Below are 14433 nucleotides of genomic sequence, written 5' to 3' on the forward strand. Positions count from 1 at the left end.
ATAAAACAAATGAATCACTAGATGAATAAAAAATAACATGATTCACAAAAAAAATCCCAAAAAAACATCTCGATGATTTATCTATACAATGATTTTGTTATTATTCACTAAAATTGTCATAAAATAATTTTTTCTTAATTTATGTAAAAATGAATGATGAAGACGTTCGTGTTTTTGAATTTTTTTCTCGTGAATCATTTTATTTATGAATCATTTAGTGATTCATTTTGTTTTTTCACTAAAATAATATATAGATAAAAAAAACTTCTTACATTCCTACCAAAAATTTCCTTGTTATTATTATTATTATTATTTATATAGTTCAATACATATCGATTGAAGGCAAACAGGCAATAAGTTGCGCTGCTAGCCCATTTTGGATGGCAAAACCAACTCTTTCGAAAACAACATTTGTGGATCTAGGAGATATGACATTAGAATGCATGACCCGTTGGACTCTATTGAGGAGCTGCACCACCTCTGGTGCGAGAAAACCAAATGTATCGAATGCAAAAGGTACAAACACATGTTGATTTTCTATACATGCATTCTCGTGCTTTACCACTTTGCACGCAGCGGCTTTCAAAGTGACATGCCCAGCTGTGAAACCCCCGCTCCCCAAACCAACGAAAGGAGAGATCCTAGTAAGATCCACGCACGCATGCTTCCCTCCTATCCATCCAAAGACCAAAATGTTAGCTGGTCTAAGTGTGGACCTTCCATCCTGCGGGTCCGTCAAAAAGTTCATCAACGCTTCTTTCTTCACAGAAATATCAGCACGTCGACAAGAATCAAAGAGAACATCCCAAACCACATCATCTCTGTACTTGAAACCAGGGAGCTATCTACATTGAACCGCGTGTTCCCCAAAGGTATTCAAACATGCCTTGCAGCAAAATTGGTATATCTCGTTAATTGGGAATATGAGAATCATGAGGCGGAAACGAAGGATAGTTCGGTACTCCACATGAGACATATGCTGGCCAAGACCATCAATATAGATAGTTAGCAGAAAATCCTGAGCATGAGGTGCCCGCAGACAGTCAAAGACTGCTTTTTGTTTGACAGTCATGTCGAAGTCGACTTCCATATCTTGGACGATTTTGCTAAAAAAGGCATACGCCAAAGCTTTTTGGGATTTAGGGGAGCGGTGTCCTTATTAGTGAAACCACTATAGTCAAATCTCGGAATTGTATCGCGAAGACAAGTCATAACACATAGGTAATCCGAGTCTATGCCACATACCCCACTGTCATGTAAGATGTGGTCTTATAATGCCCAAGATTGGGCCCTCGAGGCTATAAATGTGTTGGAGGAAACCTTGTATGCCGAGTACAAACCCAAACCACCGAAACGAATCGGTAAGGAAGCCAAGCGCCACTGAATGTCTCCAAAGAAGGGGTTTCCACATACCACCATATCCTCGATAGACCTGCGCAATCCTCTGTCAAAGAACAAAGTTGCCTCTTCTATGTGTACCGGCTGGCATGTCCTTAAACCAAAGAAAAATTTTTCAATGCCCATACATGATCGAAGCAAAAGGATCTCACTCTGCGGGTCCATAGTTGTGGAAGAAGGCCCATCAAATAACCAGCATTGATCGCTCTCTTCATGGCCAGCCCGCTAATAAACCCTACGTCTCTACTAACACCCCTCTAATGAGCTTTACCCCCAAAGAAGATCTCCCTATATCCGTTGGTAATAAATCGGCACGAAGCTTCCTACCATCACAGGAGGGCCAAAAAATCTCAGTTTTCTTGATGTTCAACTCAAGACCCAAACCTGGACCATGCAACCAAATAATGTTCAACACTCTAGCCACCTCCTCTGAATCCCCAATGACAGTCTCATCATCTAGATACCAAGCATGGAGAAGGAGCTTACAATTGTCTCTAATCTTGTGCACAAGAGGGTGCATAACGAGGTAGAAAGAAGAGGGCCCAAGGGGTCATCTTGTTGTAACCTAGTGGCAGACCATATATGTTGGTCTCTGATATAAAGTCTCACTGCTTGCCCGTACAAGAAATTCACCCACAAAGAAATGGAAGGGCACTTCTTAACCTCGTGAAGCAATGCTGATCGATCCACCAGGTTAAAGACATTCGAGAAATCCATAGTCAGCATTACAAGAGACCCATCAGCATGGTGTTCACTCAACACCCTATTGGAACTGTGTAACACAGCCTCAGCACCGTAGGATACACCAACCCCGAATTGAAAATCATTAAGGTACTTGGCCATTTATTTACCCCACACCTTTCATGGCAACCTTGGAAACCAAACATCTCCATATAGTGCCTACTGCAATCGGGCGGATCCCGTTGTCAGGTTTAAGTAGAGGTGTGAGAGGAGCGGACACAACAAACTCTGCCAAAATGGTTGGACATCTTCCCGCTAACCATAAATTAACCACTGAAGTGATAGCATGTTTGAGATCTGTGGCAATTGCAGACCCTTCTCCACAAAGGGCATCTAGTAAGTGTTGAGCCCTCAAGCCATCTCTCCCGCAAGAAGTTCTTTAGGGAAGGATTTGATGCAACCAAATACACAGTCAAAGTCTCCTACAAGGGGAGGTTCAGAAATTATGGGGCTCGACATGGATGGGGGTGACCTGAAAGCAGGGGCGGAACACAAACAAATAAGCTAGGGGGCCAAAAGAAAACTATATATAACTTTATTTTGATTCTAAATTATGACATTTTAAAATTTTAAACAATAAAAGATTGTTTTTCATGTTAATTTATATTTATATCATATAACAAAATAAACTAACAACTACAAGATAATTTAAATATCACCTAATAAAAGCAGAGTGTTAAAATAACAGATTATCATATACATACACATAAAATATTTATAAAATATTCTAATTTCTACATCTGACATAGTTATCATATACATATAGAGACCTAGAGATATCCATAGTGTCATAGTCACAACACATTATCACAACTGAAAAGAATCTTGATATTGACAATGCTACACGTTAAAGAGACAGCCTAAAGTTCTAATTAATAATATTCATTTTAGTTTCATTAGTAGAGAAAGCCATAGAGCCAAAATGAGAGACAGCTAAAGTCGGAGAAAGAAAAATAGAGTGAGATTGTAAGAAGAGAGTGAGGCGGAATACATACAACGACAGACTGAGTTACCGTCGAAGAAGTGTAACGGAAGTGGCTAAACGGAGAGGGGCGGAGATGAAGAAACAAGTACATAAGCGACGAAAAGAATCAGACCCAGTGAGCCCATGAACGGCGAGCAACAACTTCCTGTGGGTTTGAGATTACTTAATTTCTGTTCTTTTGAGATCTAGATAATACTTTGAAACTTTTTATGTATTTGAGTGTTATATTATTTGATGCGATCTCTCACTTCCATTTATTCCTCTTTGATGTTATCTTTCTTTCTTTTAGGCATATCTTTTAGTTTTTAGAAATAGTCTTCATAATTTTTTTTTTTAAATTTTAGACATAATCTTCTAGAAAGTAAATTTGTTTCCTTTATTTATCCTCACACCTAATTAGTAGAGTTTGTGGAGAATACATACTTAATTATTTTGTTCAAATGAAACTTTAATTTTTGAAAAACTAGTAGTATATAAGGTAAAAAGCAGGGGGTCCAAGGCCTCTCCTGGCCCCCATTACGTTCCACCCCTGCCTGAAAGGGTGTTTTTCCTCCAAAGTTTTAATAGTATCTCCGTAAGGTTACACAGATGGTCATTTTACCCCAGCAATGAGAGAGAGAGAGAGAGAGAGAGCTAGGTTTAAATGTGGATTGACATATATTCTATGAGAATGACAAAGAAAATATGTTGTTTGATAATGTGAATATGTTCAATCTTACATAACCATTGTCATTATCACGCATCATTTATAAGTTTATTATAGACTTTTTTTTTATTATTTTCATTGTGTCAGAATGTTTATTAAGTCGTATTCTGTAAGAATGAAAATGAGTAAAAAACGATGCGTGAGAACAAAAATGAATAAAAATTAGTGAGAATTTTTGAAAATGACAATAGTCGTGTGATGTTTAACGTATTAACATTACTAAATAACATTGTCTACACGTCCGCACAATAGTTGTCCATCCACATTATAACCTAGCATAGAGAGAGAGAGAGTTAGGTTCAAATGTTTATACAATCTATTGATCGCATGTAGAATTAGTTTTAGACCAATCATTTTAGTTATTTGAAGAAAGTAATTAATGCATACTAAATGTTGAATATTTAATTAATACGCATTATATCTTCAACATGTAATATGCATTAATTACTTTCTTAAAATAACTAAAATGATTGGTTCAGAATCAATCTTACATGCACACAATAGATAGTTAGAACACAATAATCTAACCCTATATATATATATATATATATATATATATATATATATATATATATATATATATATATATATATATATATATATATATATATATATCAGTGTTGTAAAAATCGGTCTAGGCGGCTGATTAATCGGGGATTAATCACTAGGCGGTCTTCAACCGAATAGGATTAAGGATAATCAGTCGGCTTAATCGATTTTGGTCAAAGGGGGTCAAAGTCGGAGCTAGACAGTTCTAATCGGTCATAGGACCTAGGCGGTTCTAATCAGCCAAATTTTCAAGTTTTCAAATTTTTAAATATTAAACCAAATTTTCAAAATTTCAAAAGTTCATAATATTTCAATGTTCAACTAATATATAAAAAAAATTAAAAAAAATAAATTTTAAAGTTTTTCTCCAAAATTTTTAAAATTTCTTTGTTTTCAAATATACAAATACCCAAATTTAGCTCTTTTTTTAAGATTTATTAAAATTTGAATAACTTTTTTTTTATTAAATGGATGATAAATTGTTGTGCTTGTTAAACTTATTATTAAACTTGTATGTTTATTTAATATTCTTACAATTAAAGTTAGATTTATAAATTTTTGAATAATTTTCTTAATATTTAATGGTCTCCGATTAATCCCTTGATTAATCCCCACCTAGCTGATTAATCCCTAGACCCCAGTCCATTGACTAGCTAACGTCTAACTTTTTCTGCAACAATGATATATATATATATATATATATATATATATATATATATATATATATATATATATATATATATGAGATCTTCTAATATGTGCTTAAAGGCACATATAAGAAGTATTAATTATGAAAAATATTATCATAATTAAATTCAAAATACATTTATTATGAAGATTATTAAGGCATTTCATATTTAATTATGGTAATATTCCATATAGATAATGTATTTTACATTTAGTTATGGTAATATTTACCATTAATTAATACTTTTTATATGTACCGTTAGACACATATTAGAATACATATATATATATATATATATATATATATATATATATATATATATATATATATATATATATATATTCTTCTATATGACACTTTTAGGCGGTTGAAGCGGCTCGAGAAGATGGATTTTGGGCTGGCGGGTACCGACGGCACCGTCGGGGGCTTACACTGTCTCGTGATGGGTTGGAACTTTGGCACTCAAAACGGGTTGAGGAACCCGTGATTCTTCTCCAACGGCTCCAAATATTTTCTTTTTAAATTTAATTTTTCTATTATAAATACATTTATCTACAAATTTAAAACCACAGATTTCTTTCTTTTAGTTCCATTCCATTCTCCTATTCTTGCTCTTCATTTTTTTTCATTCCATTTTACTCTATGCTCTCTACATTCAATTCAAATTTGAAAATATATGTCATTCCTAAGCCAATTGTGTCTGCAGAATGGTCTATAATCGAAGAAGTGGCGTTGGCTCGAGCATACATTGACATTTTTGATAATAGACACGTGAGTCAATATAGATCATCATATATTTGTCGATCAGTTCTGGATCATTTTAAGTAGCATCTTGGGGTCTCGGCCATTCAACCCATCAATTTTTTTCAAAATGGAAAGATATGTAGGGAAAAGTGTAAGAGTTTAGCTTCTTAACCGACAAGCGATTATAGAAAGACCTGGGTAGGATCATGCTATCCAATTTCATCACTAATAATCGAAACACTCCTACTGCTAATACTCACTAAACGCGGTACAAGAACGTCCGCGGTAGTGATAAAAAGGATGAAACCGGGAACATTACAAACGAATACATGAAACACACTCTCATTTCCAAACAACCATCCCGTCCAAGTCAATCCAACCTCTATTATGACAAACTCTAAGGAACCCAACAACGACACTTGGCAGAGGCTGGCTTGATCCTCACTATAAAAATTTCATGTAGAGACCCTACGCCTTAACCAATCGACTAAAAAAAACCTTACAACTTATAAGGACAGATCCTTGAGTCATTCCTGTCATTTAGATTCCTAAGTACCTATGTAAGAAATACCACGCTCATTCCTAGCCCACAATAGAGATAAGAAAACGAGAATCAAAGGACATCGAGGGTAACTTAGAGATTTATAAATCTTTCCGGAACGGAATCCAGAAGCCCTTTCAGAAATGTTATGTAACGCCATGTTCTAGAATATTCATTTATGAAGTTCGGAGGCCAAGGCCAGAGGCGTTTTAGTCCTTTATGAAATTTAGTGGTATTATTTGAGAAGGTTCCGAGTCGGGGCGTGTTGTTAGAAGCGTAGGGCTTCTCTCCACCTTTCCGTGGATATAAAGTTCATCATAAACAGATTTAGAATGAAGGAGTTATGACACTTTGAAGCTTTGGCAATAATGGCCCTTATGGAGAAAAGTTCGCATGGAAGGCCATGCATACATGTTTGGAACACGCGTGGGTACGCCCAACATAATAGGGCATCTTAGTCGCGGATGTTCAAGGCGTACGCCCAGCGTACGCTAAACGTCATGAAACCCTAATTTTTGGGTTGAGCACTATATAAAGGACATGTTGGCTTCAACCCTAGCCCCATTTTAGCCTCCCCAACCTCAGAAGAAACCCTAGAACGTCCCTACCCTCATTTTGTGAGATATTCACCTTGTAGAACCCATTTTTGGTGGTTTAAAGCTTGGAAGAGAAAAAGAAGAAGGTTGGCAAGGAGGAACCTTGGAAGCTAGAGCTTGTAGATCTGGGTTAAGTGCTTTATTTCGGACCTCTTCAAGGTAAAAAGTTTTGAGCTTGATGATTAATCTCTTAGATCACCTTTAGTTCAAGTTTATGGACTTTTTGGTCCCAAGATTGGGTCTTTGAGACTTAAGCACGTTTCTAAGACCAAGGTTTCTAAGACCAAGGTTGCCTCCTATAAGCAGTAAAGCTCCAACCTTTATGGTCCTATTAAGTCCATGCATGAGATCTAGTCCCCTTTATGGAAGTAGAAGATTATTTTGGGAGTTTGAGTTGGTTTAGGCCATATAAAGCCACCAAGTCAGTGACTTTATGGCTTAAGACATGGAATAAGGTTTGGATCTGAGTTTGTAGCTTCTGAATCGAGGTATTAAGCACTTAATAGAAAGTTGGCTTATTAGGGTATTACGGTGAGCGTACGTGCAGGTACGCCCAGCGTACTCGTCATCAAGCCTGTACGCTAAGCGTACATTGGAGTACGCCCCGTGTAATTCTGCCAGATGGGTTTTGAGCATTTGGGCCTCCGTGTGGGCTGTGTTTTGGACTATAGGTCTTTGGGCCTTAGTGGGCCATCAGGAGTCAGTGATTATGGGCCAATAGTGGGCTTGGGAAGCCTACCTAGTGTTGGACCTTTTTTTATATTAGGTTTTGGGCCCTAGTTGTGGACCATTATGAGGTAGGGGTAAAATGGTCATTTTACTCTGAGAGTGACTATGATATTGGGCTAAGTGATATTATGATCTTGGTAGCTCGGGGAGCCGAAGAAGCAGCAATCGGGGAAGTTCCAGATAGCAGCAGAGGGCTATCAGTAAAGTTCAGCAATACATGTGAGTTTCCCTTTGTGTGAATGGGTCTAAGGCCACAATGCCAACCCATGTAGATATGAGTAGGAAGACCCAGGGGTTAGCCCTAGGCACTGTATGCCAGTATGATATTTAGGACCAAGGTCCATTTATAGCGGGCGGGTGCCCAAGGAATGGTTCGCATGATAGAGTATACTTTTTGTCTGTGTGATACTTGTATGTTCCTGGTAGGGAGGTGAGTGTGGGCGAGGTCACGTATCTCACCAATAGCAGAGTGTGGACGGTGTTGCACATCTCATTAGCAGCAGAACAGGGGCGAGGCCCAAGTTAGGGAAAGAATGAGTATGGGTTGGGCCCGTATCTCACTATCAGTAGGAGCATGGATGGGGTTCCATGACTCATCAGTAGCAGGATAAGGGCGAGGCCTCAAGACAGGATTCATTAGTATATGTTAGCTTATGTGTTGTGATATGTTTATGTGTTAGTATATGTTAGCGGGTGAGGCCCAGTGACATGCGAGGCCTAAGTGAAACAGATTTGTATCCAAGCGAGGCTCGAAGCCAGTCGAGGCCGTTGTAGCGGGCGAGGCCCGAAATAGCGGGCGTGGCCCAGTATATGTTGTATGTGTTTATGCTTGGTATGTGGTAGTTTGGGGAACTCACTAAGCTTCGTGCTTACGGTTTTCAGTTTTGATTTCAGGTACTTCCGATAGCAGAGGGAAGAGCTCGGGGTGATTGCATGGCACACACCATTGATTAGTCAGCCTGGGATGTTTTACTCTGATAATGAAATCATGTTATGGAATTAATGCTCTGAATTATGTTATACTTTATGATATGTTTTTATAAACATGGTTTTTGTAATGATTTAAAGAAAAAATTTTGGTACGGATTTTTGGGATGTTACATGTTATCTATATGTGTTAAGTCGAGTCGAGAATTGAATCAACTAATGAAGCCATTTCCATAGCTAGACCACCAAGGACACTAAGTGCTAGCAAAAACACTGAAGGCATCCGGTCAATGGAATGATCCGAGTTGGAAAGCGGGGTAAGCGAAATCCGCGATACATCGGGCCATTCGAGATTCTTGCCCGGATTGGTCCGGTGGCTTATAAGCTACACCTTCCTACGGAGCTCAACAACATACACCTCGAGTTCCACGTCACGAACCTGAAAAAGTGCTTATCAGATGAACCCCTTATCATTCCTCTGGAAGAGATTGCAATAAATGAGAATCTCATGTTCATCGAAAATTCGATTGAGATAATGAATAGAGAAGTGAAGTGTACGAAACAGGGTCGCATACCGATTATGAAGGTTCGATGGAACGCTAAGCGTGGTCCGGAATTCACATGGGAACACAAAGACCAGATGAAGCAGAAGTACCCTCGCCTATTCTCTCGTTCATAGTTCTATCTTTCAAAAGAATTTCGGGACAAAATTTCCTCTAACGGGGGGGGGGGGGGGGGGGGATGATGTCACAACTAGCATTTTTGGCTAGGAAATTCTGTATTCATACAATCAACTCTTGTATAACTCGTACCCTAAGTAGATGTCATGCACTATGCTCATTCAAAATCAACCATTTGAGCCAAAAATTCCTGAGTGAAGTTCAAAACCTAATTCAATACATCTCATATACTCGACTATGGGTTTGAAACCCAAATATCCCGGTTCAGACTTAGAATGGACCAGGATCCCCTTGTTGGGCTTTATGGTCCGTGAACAACTCTCTTGAATGATGTTGGGCCGTAAATCCAAATTTCTTTACCATGTTGGGCCGTAAACCCATCTCTCTATTATAATTGGGCCATAAACCCCATTCCTTCACCACCTTTGGTCCGTAAACCCATAAAAAGGGCCCAATGGACCGAGAACTTCCATATTTGGGCCTTATATTTTCGAATATGTTCCATATAGGCCCAAACACCTCTTCTCATTTCCTTACTCCTTGTTCAGTAGATGGTCTCGAAGAGCTAACTGTCACAATCTTAGAATTCGGGGTTTAAAAGTGTAAGTTCTGGATTGGTTTCATAAATATTATTGGAGGTAGGGACTAAATGGTAATTTCTGGGACTTCATTTGATGAGATTTTGGAGGCTAAGGGGGTGTTTGGTAAATTAGGTATCGAATTTGAAGGGATTTTCCGAAGCTGGGGTAGAAAACGTAAAAGTTGGACTTGATTTGTAAAGGTTTAAAGAGCCAGGGTTCAAAGGGTAACTTATGGACTAATTTTGAAGAGAAGGGAGGGAGGGACCGAAACTATAACTATGGGATGAAGATTGTTATGGTAGTAGGTATATAACAATTTCCTTGCCTAACCCTAACCCTAATCCATGTATAGCCGTTACCTCCCCCTCATGACTCCCACTGGCCGCCACTCCCACTTCTCCACCTCCGTGAGTTCGCCAACCACCGCAACCCGGGAATGTCGGTGAGAATGTTGTTGCTGCCGTCGCTCGTGACCAGTCGCTGCCATGTTCGTCAAAGTCGAAAATCGTCGTTGAGGCGTCGTTGTAGTCGGGGATGGTCGTCGTTCGCTGCCGCCATTCTTATTCCTTCTTCCTTTCGTTCTGCTACCGATGGTCGCCGCCCTATCGCCACCACCTTCTTCGCTTCTTCCCGCAAGTTGCCACCACCTGCCACTAGTTCTTCTACTTCAGCCATCGCCACCGTTACCAGGTGTTGCTGTCAACCGTTCCGCTCACCGTCATCGCCACCCACCACTAGTGGGTATGGGTTTCTTTTACGAGAAAAAGACGAGGGGGTGCATTTTTGCGTTATTGCGCATACCGTGTGTGTGTGTGTGTTTGATGCCCGGCAACCACGAAGAACTTCTATGGCCGCCACCAGCCGCCACTTTCGTCGCCACCAGCCACCGTGCAAGGTGGTTGTGTGCATGTTCTGCCATGTGTTTAGGTGTGTGTGTGTGTGTTGTATGTAGTTTCGTTTGGCCGGAAAATTAAGAAAAGGCCACCACCACCACTTATCACCACCGACCACCACAAGGGTGGTTGTGTGTGTGTATTTAGCATTAGTGTGTTTGTTTATTTTGGAATTTGGCATTGTAAATTGTAACAAAAAATGGAATACTGTGAAAGAAACCCTAACCACCACCGTAAGGTGGTGACTGCCGCCTCCTGCTGCCACCGGCCGCCGTGTCGGGTGGTGGTGTGCTCGCCTCGTTGAGTTTGATTCGTTTGGGGTGCTTGAAACCCTAATGGGCCTTATGAGCCCTAATGGGCCCAATGAAGCTTAATGGGCTTAATGAAAACCCTAACGGGCTTAATGATATTCTAGTGGGCTTAATAGGCCCAATAAAGCCCTAATTGACCTAAAAGCCCAACAAATTGATAAATGTGCTAGTATTTGGGTTGGAAACCCTAAGTAGGGTTTGGAAAACCCTAATTTGGAGAATTAACCGGGACACGCGGGAATTATTTGATAACTTGAGATATTAAATAATAATCGTTGGCAAAAATTAATCTAACCAATATTGGACTTAATGGATTAAGTCCTTAATGGGTTAAGTAGGAAACTTAACCCTAATCACCATTTTATGAGAAAACTAATTTTCACCTGGGTTTATTTTTGGGCCTTTCTATTGGGCTTTGATGATTGGGATAATAATGAGCCATCCAAGAACAAACAAATGGGCTAAAATAATTTAATGGGCCTAGGGCATGGCCAATGTAAGGGGTTTGGGCCCAATTTGGAAAATTGGGCCATAGATGGGCCATTGTTTAGGCCTTAATGATTATATGATGTTGGGCCTTATAATAAGACCTTGTATAGGCCTGGGCCTAATTTGGAAAATTGGGCCATATGTTGGGCTTTGAGCCATAGTTGGACTTTTGGGCCTTTGGAATGGGCCTCAGGCTTGAATTAAGCCAAGTTAGGTAGAGTAGCCTTTTACCCCCAAGCATGGACTCATGGTTATGTAATGGAACCCAATTATTAATTGGGTGTTATTTTGGTGTTGACAGTTCGGGAATTTGTCATCCAGCAGCTGGGGTTGAGTCTGCGGGACTTCAGTAGTGTGGGATTGTGTCTATGAGACTTCAGCAGTGTGAGGTGAGTTACCTTCCAGTAGCGGTGGGTCTACGGCCACAATGTCGACCCACCAGTAGGAGTTGTATGTTAGATGATTGTCTTTGCGATATTCATCTAGGTTTGCTACTACCTTATGTGTTTATGTGCTAGTATGATATGTTATATGTGATAGGGGTAGTAAGGGGAGAATAGTCCCCAAGTTCGGTCGTTAGGACCGACGGGTAGGTTGGGCACCCCAGAATTTCCTGACTGTATGTTTATGTTATGTTATTATGTGGTAGTAGTAGGAGGTGAAATAGTCCTCGTATGTTGGTCGTAAGGACCGACGGGTAAGTGAAGCACCCCAGAATGGCTTGACTTGGGTAGTCAGGCACCCCAGAATTGTCTGGCAGTATGTGTGTGTGTTATATGATAGTGGTAGGGTGAAATAGTCCCCAGTAGTCGGGCGAAATAGACCGACAGGTAAGTCAAGCACCCCAAATGGCTTGACCTAGGTAAGTCAAGCACCTCAGAATGGCTTGAGCTGGGTAGTAAGGCACCCTAGAATTGCATGACAGTATGTTATTGTATGATGTGTGGTATGATGGGGGAACTCACTAAGCTTCGTGCTTACGGTTTACAGTTTTGGGTTTAGGTATTCGTTTTCAAAGGACAGGAGTCAGCTTGATCGCAGCGCATCACACTATGTTTTCCGCACATGAGATCTTTGGGATTGCACTCTGATATGGTTTTATGATAATATGTTTTGATTATTGACACTTTGGTTTTGACATGAGATATTATTATGAATGTTTTTATACTGATGGTTTTATGTAATAACTTATTTAAAAATGAATTTTTTGGCCTTGAAAATTGGGATGTTACAGTAGTTATAACCAAAGTCTCCCGGAGGGAGAGTGGGAGTTTGTGTATAGATCTATACGGGGGGTGACACCCTACACCAGAGCTGTTCGCTACAGTTAGACTAAGCCAGTCTAGGGTGACAAAAACCTTACCTTGTTCCGTCGGCGTCCGAAAAACGCCAAGACAGGCAAAATTGTCATTATCTAGTATTGTTATAACGACTCACTTAGAGGAATTAATGTTTTAAAATTTACGGGAAACCATCTTTTTTGGATAACACGATAACATACTCGCATTGGTACTCAAACTCGGGTGTTGAGATTCCAGCATTCTCATAAGCAGACAACATCGGGTTGTATGGGGTCATTCTCTTTATACTCTCACAAACATTAACACACATGCATTAATACAAGATCGGACACAAACATTTCAAATATTTCAAACTGTGTTGACCTTTTTAAATTAACTTATATTCTCAGGAAATCGTTGAGCAGGTTGGTCAACAAGATTACATGGATATTTTGTTATGTTTTGTTTTCATCATACTTTGAATATTTTGGCATGTAATATGGAAATACAATACTCGATGTAAACCAAAGACAGTTGTAATATTACATGTGTGATGATGATGATGATGTTATTTTTCAATTATATACTCTGTGATGATACTACAAGACTGAAGTCACCCAAGCCCCCAGATGATTCCGCCGTCTGGTTCGGGGGTGTGACATTTTCTTGGTGCCAATTCTTGGGACTTCTTAGGTGTTAGTAGCGAAGCTCTGGAGCATTATAGAGCCCGAAGAAATAGATTTTTCATTTTTGAACTTCTGCCCGCGTAATGTCCTATTTTTCGTCAAAGAACCTGTAAGTTGAGTTATGCTTACCGTGATTTAAATATAACTTATATTTTTGTTCATAAATGTTATTTTGAACTTATAAATAAGATTTATCAGTAATATCAGTCTGACCGATCGACTTACGGGAATGATCTCAAGGCTAGATCAGTGAGACATTTAAAGTGGATTGTCCAAACAGTATATATCTTTATATACCAAACGGATCCTACCTCCGATATGATCTTACATGGTTGTTTCTAACAGCTATACGCCAGTGTTCTTTTAGGATTATTGATAAATATGATAAAAATATTATAATGATTAAACTTTATAAGTACGAACGAAATACTAAGGCTTAGTAATACTCGTGTTTAGGTCATTTTAAAAGAGAATATGAAGAGTCAGTCAAAGAGTTGACTTTCCCACGAGTCTTCCGCCTATATCAGGTGAGTGCATAGTTACGTTGAATAACATGATTTTAATACAAAGTATTTATTTAAAAAGTTTTAATTATCTGTTGAAATTTTATTTATGAATTAATTGCTTATAACCTGAAATATTTGTTAAATACATATTTGGTAACATTTGCTGAGTGAACCAAATATGTTTAATTAATTGTTAAATGTTTATATGATATTAATACATGATAATCTTAAAAACAAGTATTAATACTTAAAAGATTATTGTATATTAAAATACCAGATACCCTCTGCTAAAATATACACTAATTTACGATTGTGTTATCTGAAGAGAGTTAGTATTAAAAATTGATTACAAGGACTGTAATATTGTCTAAGTTTAAAACTAAGACATATAAAGAATATTTAG

Source organism: Lactuca sativa, chromosome 3 (genome assembly GCF_002870075.4).
Source record: "Lactuca sativa cultivar Salinas chromosome 3, Lsat_Salinas_v11, whole genome shotgun sequence".
NCBI lineage: Eukaryota > Viridiplantae > Streptophyta > Magnoliopsida > Asterales > Asteraceae > Lactuca > Lactuca sativa.